This window comes from Zingiber officinale, chromosome 10B (assembly GCF_018446385.1).
Source record: "Zingiber officinale cultivar Zhangliang chromosome 10B, Zo_v1.1, whole genome shotgun sequence".
NCBI lineage: Eukaryota > Viridiplantae > Streptophyta > Magnoliopsida > Zingiberales > Zingiberaceae > Zingiber > Zingiber officinale.
The window spans coordinates 29,868,422-29,877,121 of NC_056005.1; positions in this window are offsets into that span (position 1 = coordinate 29,868,422).

Here is an 8,700-nt window from a genome sequence, read left to right on the forward strand (position 1 = left end):
TTCGGGATTTGCAAACCCGGGTCTAGTTAGGGATGCGCGCATAGCACGTACAGTTGCCGGGCCCAAACAGCAGCATGATTAGTATTTTCATCTATTATATATGTAGTTTTAAACTCTCACAAAATAGTTAGGTGAAATCAGTATAGCTTTAGCATTTGCTAGAATTAGCTCAGTTTATGCTTCAGATCAGCTCACTCTTATGATTATGTATGATAACTCTATGTTCAGCTTTTGTTACACATGCTTTAGATGATAGTATGTCATGACTAGCTTTTGGTTTCCATGTATTGTATGATAGCATGCCATGTTTTAGTTTAATCAGTACATATTCAGATAGCATGTTTGAAAAGCATATTGCATCGATTGCATGTTTTGTGAGGTAGATGGTTTCTTACTAAGCGAAAGCTTACAGATACTTTTTCCTTATACTGCAGATAAAGGTAAAGGAAAGATGGACTAGCAGAGGCTGGAGGGCAATGTGATGAAGATGTGTGTGGATGGAACTTGGAATAAAGGTCTTAGGGAATTTCAGCAAGCTTGTTTTAAGCACAAAAACCTTTTAGCATTTTATTATTTTGCACCTTAGTATGTTAATTGCTATGAATTAGTTAATCATGCACCCTATCATGCTTAGAACACTATTTGTGTGATGTTAGAATGTTTTGCATGTAGTTTAGAATTGATATAAGAAATTTTGGCAAGAACAAGTGCTGAAATCAGAGCTTAGCTGCAAAATTAGAAACCCCAATCGATCGGTGGATCGATTGGGGGTCCTCAATTGATCAATGGATCGATTGGCAGCTTGTTCCGCGAACAGACTGCGTCTGGATAGATCAGCTGATCGATCCAGCCTAGTTTCATCGCGAACAGAGAGTTCCGGAATCGATCACTGGATCGATTGGTTAGCCTGGATCGATCAGCCGATCGATCCAGAATATTGCCCAAGCACAGTAGCGTGCTGAATCGATCACTGGATCGATCCAACCCAAGTTCCGCATACAGTATCATGTTGGATCGATCACCGGATTGATTCGACCATTCCAATCGATCGGTGGATCAATTGGGAGGTCTGATAACGGTTGGAAAATGTTTAATTCAGTTCCTTGACCATAGGAGATGTAGTATATGCTAGGTATACTTTAGATTACACCCCTTAGCACATATGGAATAAAGAAATGACAATAGTTTAGCAAAATTTTATTTAGTACAGCTTCCGCACCTAGATTGAATGATGGTCAGGGAATAGTTTAGCACAGCATAATGTGATGGTCCGGCCTTACAGCTTAGTTAGTGGAAGGCGGGTCGTTACACTTCAGCACAGTACACCCTCTCCTATTCAACGGGGATGATTTTCTGTACTGGAAGAAGCGGATGGAGGTTTACCTGAAGATTGATTTCGACTAATGGTTCAGCGTCACAAGAGGCAATAAAGCACTAGTCTACAACTCCAGAATTCCACTGGACCCGGAACAGTGGACTCCGGACATGAAGAAGAAAGCGTCAACGGATTTCAAAGCACTCAACACACTTCAATGCGGACTGACGAAGGAAGAATTGAACCGGGTAGGACCGCACCAGAATGCAAAGGAATTGTGGGATAAACTGATCGAACTACACGAAGGGGACACGCGATGCCAAGGTAACGAAGTGCGATCTTTTGTTAAATAAATTATTTAATATTAAAATGAGGAAGGAGAAAAGTCAAGTCAGCTTCACGCGAGGATCAAGGACATCCTTAACGGACTCCACACGATAGGTCATCAAATGGAGAACCGGGATTTAATAAGGTATGCGTTAAATGTCTTTCCACGTAACACCTTGTGGGCATCCATAGTGGATGCCTACAAGATTTCAAAAAATTTATCAAAATTAAAATTAGATGAACTATTTTACGAATTAGAATTGCACAAGCAAACTAACGCTGGGACTGAGAAAGGTGTAGCTTTGTTTGCAGGTTCATCCAAGGAAAGGATGAAAAACAAGCCTGAGGTTGAGGATGAGTCTGACTAAGACTCTGAAGACGAAGAATACCTGGTGAACCTGGTAAGGAAAATGTTCACCAGGAGAAAGAAAATCTTCAACAAGAAGGACTTGCAAAATCAACTCTCCAAACGAACCGAGGAACGTGACCTGCTTCGGATGCAACAAGAAGGGTCACTACAAGAACGAGTGCCCGAAACTGAAGAGTGACAAGACAAAGACATCCAAAAAGAAGGCTCTCAAAGCAACTTGGGACGACTCTTCCTCAGACGAATCGGAGGCTGAAGATCAGAAGCACTAGAATCACCTCGCGCTGATGGCCCTCGAAGCAGAGTCGGAGGACGAATCGAAAGACGGGTTCGAACTCGAATCGAGCCACGAGTCTATACTCGTTTCCGAAGGTCCCGACGAGATAAACTTTAATTTAAATAGAAAATTCTTTAAAATTATTGCATGTCTAAATAGTAAATTAATTATATTAGAAAAAGAAAACAAATTGCTCCTTGAAGAGAATCAAAATCTTAAGGAACAAATCAAAAATCCAAACACAACTCAAGACCCAACACTTGAGGAGGAAAATGTATCACTAAAAATAGAAGTTAATAAATTAAAAGATCTCTTAGAAAAATTTACAACAAGATCTAAGAATTTAAATCTAATTTTAAATAACCAAAAAGCAACTTACAACAAAATGCTACAAGTCAAGTTCAAATAAAATATTCAAATCGTTAATAACCCAACACAAACAATCAAGTAAAGCTTGGTTTCTGAAAGTGTGCTTAACCACGCAAGTAGGACTTAACCATACTACATACCCAAAGAAAAATTATATTATGTAAAATCAAATAAATCAAATCAAAAACCAAAATACAAACCTAGACCAACAAATTCAAAATCTAAATATTTTAAACCCCACCAAGACTTAGAATATCATCAAGTCAATTATAACTATAAAAAGAACTAAAATTAAAAAATAAAGGCCAATAATTCAGGGGGAGGCTCCAGAATAGCTGGCACCTCCAAAATTAACCTACCCGATAGGCTAACCCAAACTAACCTACCCGACATGGTAATTAGGACTAGTTAGAAAGAGACCAAGTTTAACTTGACCTATGGTGCTGGTGAAATTTTGGATAATAGTACGTTAGGAAAGCTTAGTCTATGCATGTCTAGGAATATATGACTTCGACCTGGTGCATTTGACTAAGTGGAACTAACCGAAGCTACCCTTTATGAATCCTAACTAGTTAGACCAAGGTTGTATTAAGTTCAGTGGATAGGACTATTTGGAAAACCTCGAAGGCATGATTACTCTAATGATGTCCAAGTGACTCACCATAGCCTAGAAGTTTATCCGAAAAATGCATATTTATTGAGCCCAAAGCTAAATCTGAATCTAACACATAGTTAAACCAAACCCTAAAACTGAACCCCTGATTGAAAATTTAGATCGGGTGAGATGACTAAGAATTAAACATTAAATTAAATTAAATTAATTTAAACAAAAATTAAAATATATTAAATTAAATTAAAATTTAAAATAAATTAAATTAAAATTTAAAATAAATTAAATTAAAATTTAAAATAAATTAAATCAAAATTAAATAAAAAATTCATTTAAAAAAATTTATTTTAAAAAACATTAAAAATTATTTTTTAAAAAAAAATATTTTAAAAACCTTAAAAATTATTTTTAAAAAAAATCTTCTAAAAACTTTAAAAATTATATTAAAAAGTTTAAAAATTATTTAAAACAATATATATTAAAAACTTTAAAAATTATTTTAAAAACTTTAAAAATTATTTTAAAAACTTTAAAAATTATTTTAAAAACTTTAAAAATTATTTTTTAAAAAAAAATTCTTTTAAAAAACATTAAAAATTATATTAAAAACTTTAAAAATTATTTTTTAAAAAATAATATTAAAAAATTTTAAAATTATTTTAAATAAAACTTTAAAAATTACTTTAAAAACTTTAAAAATTATTTTTAAAACTTTAAAAATTATTTTAATTTTTTTTTAAAAAACTTTAAAAATTATTTTGAAAATTATTTTTTTTAAAAAAACTTTAAAAATTATTTTAAAAAATTTAAATATTTTTTTGAAAATTCTTTTTAAAACTTTAAAATATTTTAAAAAGTCTTTTAAAAAAACTTTAAAAATTATTTATTTTTTAAAAAAAAACTGTAAAAATTATTTTAAAAACTCTTTTAAAAATATTAAAAATTATTTTGAAAATTCTTTTAAAAACTTTAAAAATATTTTTAAAAGACTTTTTAAAAAAAAAACTTTAAAAAGTCTTTTAAAAATTCTTTTTAAAAAAAAACTTTAAAAATTATTTAAAAAAAAACTCTTTTAAAAACTTTGAAAATTCTTTTTAAAAAAACTTTTAAAATTATTTTAAAAAGTCATTTAAAAAAAACTTTAAAAATTATTTTAAAAAATTCTTTTTAAAAACTTTAAAAATTATTTAAAAAAAATCTTTTAAAAAAAAAATTAAAAATGTTTTAAATTTTTTTAAAATAAACTTTAAAAATTATTTTTAAAAAAATTCTTTACTTTAATAATAATAATAATATTAATAATAATAATAATAATAAAAATAATTATTTTACTATTATTCTTACCTAAACAAAATTAGAATCAAAACATAGACTTACCCTCAATCTCTACCTTTTGTAGGAAAGCAAGTGGAACTTGGACAGTAGTTGCTCCAAACATATGAATGGAGATCATACCAAATTCACTCAATTTACCTACAAAAATTTAGGAACAGTTATCTTTGGAAATAATGACAAACTCAAGGTAATTGATATAGGTAATATTGAGCTTAAAATTGACTTCATTATTACAAATATTTTACTTGTTGAAAATTTCAAGTATAATCTCCTAAGTATCAATGAATTGTGTAACACTATATATAAGGTTAGGTTCCTATCTTCAGAATGCTTAATCAAACACCTAGATAATCCTACGATAAGCCTAAAAGGGTTTAGAAAAGATAACATCTATGCTACTAACTTAACCACTTCTTCAATTAAGTATTATTTAACACAAAAAAATGAAACTTGATTATGACATAGAAGAATGTCATACACTAATTTCAGAAATATAAGTAAATTAAATGGATTAGTTAGAGGTTTACCAAAATTACCAAACTTAGACTCAACAATATGTAATGCTTGTCAACAAGGTAAACAAACAAAGACTACTCATAAACCAACTAATCAAACTCAAACCAATTCAATTCTAGAACTTTTACACCTAGACTTATTTGACTCTCATGGGGTCAAATCAATAAATGACAGTCTATATTGCCTAGTAATAATAATAGACCACTATTCTAGGTTCACTTGGATAAAATTCTTAAAAAATAAGAATGAAACTTTTGAAATCTTTACAAACTTTTGCAAACAAGTTGAAAATGAAAAATACCTCAAAATTAAAAGAATTAGGAGTGACAATGGGGGAGAATTTAAAAATCATAACTTTAATAAATTTTGTCTTGAAAACGGATATCATCACGAATTCTCGTGTCCTAAAACTCCCCAACAAAATGGAATAGTAGAAAGAAAAAATAGAACCTTACTTGAAGCTTCTAGAACTATGTTAAATGAATATAATTTATCCAAGTACTTTTGGGCAGAAGCTGTCAGCACAGCCTGCTATGTGCAAAATAAAACAACATTAAACAAAACACACAATAAAACCTTTTTCAAAATTTATTATAATAAACAACCAAATATAAAATATTTTAAAGTATTTGGGTGTCCAACCTTCATCTTAAACACAAGAGAGCACTTAGGAAAATTCACCTATAAAATAGAAGATGAAATTTTTGTAGGATACTCCCTAAACAGTAGGGGGTACAGAATATTTTGTAACGACCACCCTTCTTACTACTACTACTACTCTCTAAGGATGACCGTTACTTAACTACTAACTCTACTTAACCGGTATGATTAAATATCACATGTAAACCCTACCGAAAAATTTCGGCAGAGTCTCCCCTGTACCGGTGACCAAATCTATAATACAAACATAGTATACGCAGCCACAGACGGCTGGAACATATTTTCCACAACCACGCAGTAATAAAAATCACAATAAAAACAAAGAAACTACTCTAGCAATAGCAATGACTACCGCACTCCACAAATAATAAAAGAGACAAGCTAGACATGTGGAAATAAACTCAACTACAATCCCAAATTTAATATAACATTAACAGAGAACTAAAAGAAAGTCTTGACAATTTTGCCAGCTACTTCTGGATCTCTCCACAGTCCAGTCACCACACACCTTCATCACCACCACCATCCTGTCGTCTCCCTTCATATCTTAGCTTTTCCTTTATCTGCGGTAGGAGGAAAAAAAAAAAAAACAAAAGATCTATAAGCGAAAACGCTTAGTAAGTACTAATCTATCTCACAAAAACATCGAAGTGCATAAAAAGAATGCAACAATACTAAAACTGAAATGCTAAAAGCAAAGCTGCATGTACCCATGGTATACAGAAATAAAACTGAATACTAAACATGCTCACTAACTGATAGAAAAGTAATGAAACAACTACTGTAAGCTTAGAATTAAAGAACTAAACTTTTATTGATTCTAAGCATAAAACTTGTTTCATTTTCTTATATCTTTATACCAGAAATTAATCTTTTAATTTCTCTTTTACCTTCTTCTTCTTTTCTTCTTGCTTTACTTATACTAGAAATTAATCTTTTAATTTCTGTTTTTTACTTTCTTCTTCTTTCTTTCTTTTATTTAACTTTTCTTTTCTTCTTTGGGCCCAGGCTTAGTACCATCTTTGTTTTGCGCGCTCTCTAATAGTGACTGAGGTAGCGAGCCTCCAGCCCTATGAGGATAAAGACCTCGGTCTTACCAGGGCCAAGACCTCGGAATTGGTCACCTGGATTTGTTTAACGACAACCTCGGAAGTCGGGTACTAGCCTCTTACTTTAATTTACTTGTTATCTCTTTTTAACTAGACTTTAGTCTTTTTCTTTACTCATACTTCTTATAATCCTTTATTGGAGCCTATTAGAATCCTATAGGTATATCTAACAAGTATAGGATTACAACTAACCAAGCATGTTATATAAAAATAACATAAGGAAAACAGATCTAAACTCTCTAAGCATGTTATAAAACAAAGCAAAGGAAAGTAAATTTGAACTTAACAATCATGCTATAAAATAGAGCAAAAGAGAGCTAATTCAAACTTGCTAATCATGCTATAAAATAGAGCAAAAGAAAACAAACTTGGACTTTCTAAACATGTCGTAAAATAGAACAAAAGAAAGCTAACTTGGACTTTCTAAACATGCCGTAAAATAGAGCAAAAGAAAACTAACTCAAACTTGCTAATCATGCTACAAAATGGAGCAAAAGGAAGTGACTTTAAACTTTCCATACATGGTGTAAAGTAGGGAAAAATAAACGAACTCTGAACTGATATAATAAGGTTATTCTTGCCCTTAAAACAATAACAAATAATCTATCCAAACTTACTAGTATACTAAGTTGTGCATGCTCATTTAGTGGCAAGGGAAACTAACCGTGCAGGGCTCAAGTTAATGGTTGTTCATGTTCATTGAAACTCAAGAAATCCAAAACTAAATGCTTAACCTCAGAATTGATCATGCACTAAACGGGAACGTAGTTTAAATCAAACCGTACAGCTAAGACTATAGCAAGAAGACTAACAGTATACTCAAAATATGAACCACTTCAAGCTCATTATGCAACCCATTTCATGCTCGTTGAATGTCAATCAAATTCTAAATTCTGATACTGCTTACTCATTTTAAGTGGTTGTTCATGCTTGTTCAACTACACAAGAAACATACAACTAAGAAATCTAAACTGTATGCTAGGATAACAGGACTGTTCATGTTCATGGAGGTAGCAAAGAAAACCAAAACTAGAACTAAGATGTAACACATATAGATATTCATGCTTGTTCGGTCATCAAAGGATCCGAAAACAGAAATACTAACAGAATCTGAAATTGTATGCTTGTATACATATGAATTCGTTTAAGCTTATTGTAATTCATGGAAAATCTGAGATGCTACATGACTGATCCTGTTCAGCAAATAAGCAAACAACCCTTAATTGTACGCCTAAATTAAATAGCTATTATTGTTCAAGTAAACTGAAATTGTGTGCTTGGAATAGAAGAGCTGTTCTTGCTCCTTACCGTGACATCACAAGGTCTAAGCAGAAATTCTTACTGTGATACTAACCGGCCTTGATAAAACATAACCTAGAGAATCTAACTACTTGTTTAAACCACAATCAATTCATGTTATTTACACGGCATACACAATTAAACTACATGCTCAGAAAAATCCACTCGGATTAAAGATTCATGGCAATACCAAATCTTTACTGCGGCAAAGAATGCAAGATAGGGAAACCAAATCCGACAGCTACTCCTACCGCAGGTGAGTAGTAACTTACCTAGCGTTCTTGGACTTACAACCGAAGGAGGAAGCTTTAGGGTTTCGGTTGGCTTGGATCTTCAACCTCCCTTGCGCCCACAGACCTTCCTTGACGAGGGAATTACCACCGCAGGTGAAGATCGGCCGGAAAAAGCTTTCGCCGGCGCCGGAGAGACCTTCACTTGCTGCTGCGTTTTTCGACCGAGACGAGAAGGCGAAATCGCCGTCGGGAGAGGAAAGAAAAGGCAGATAGGGTTTTCGGC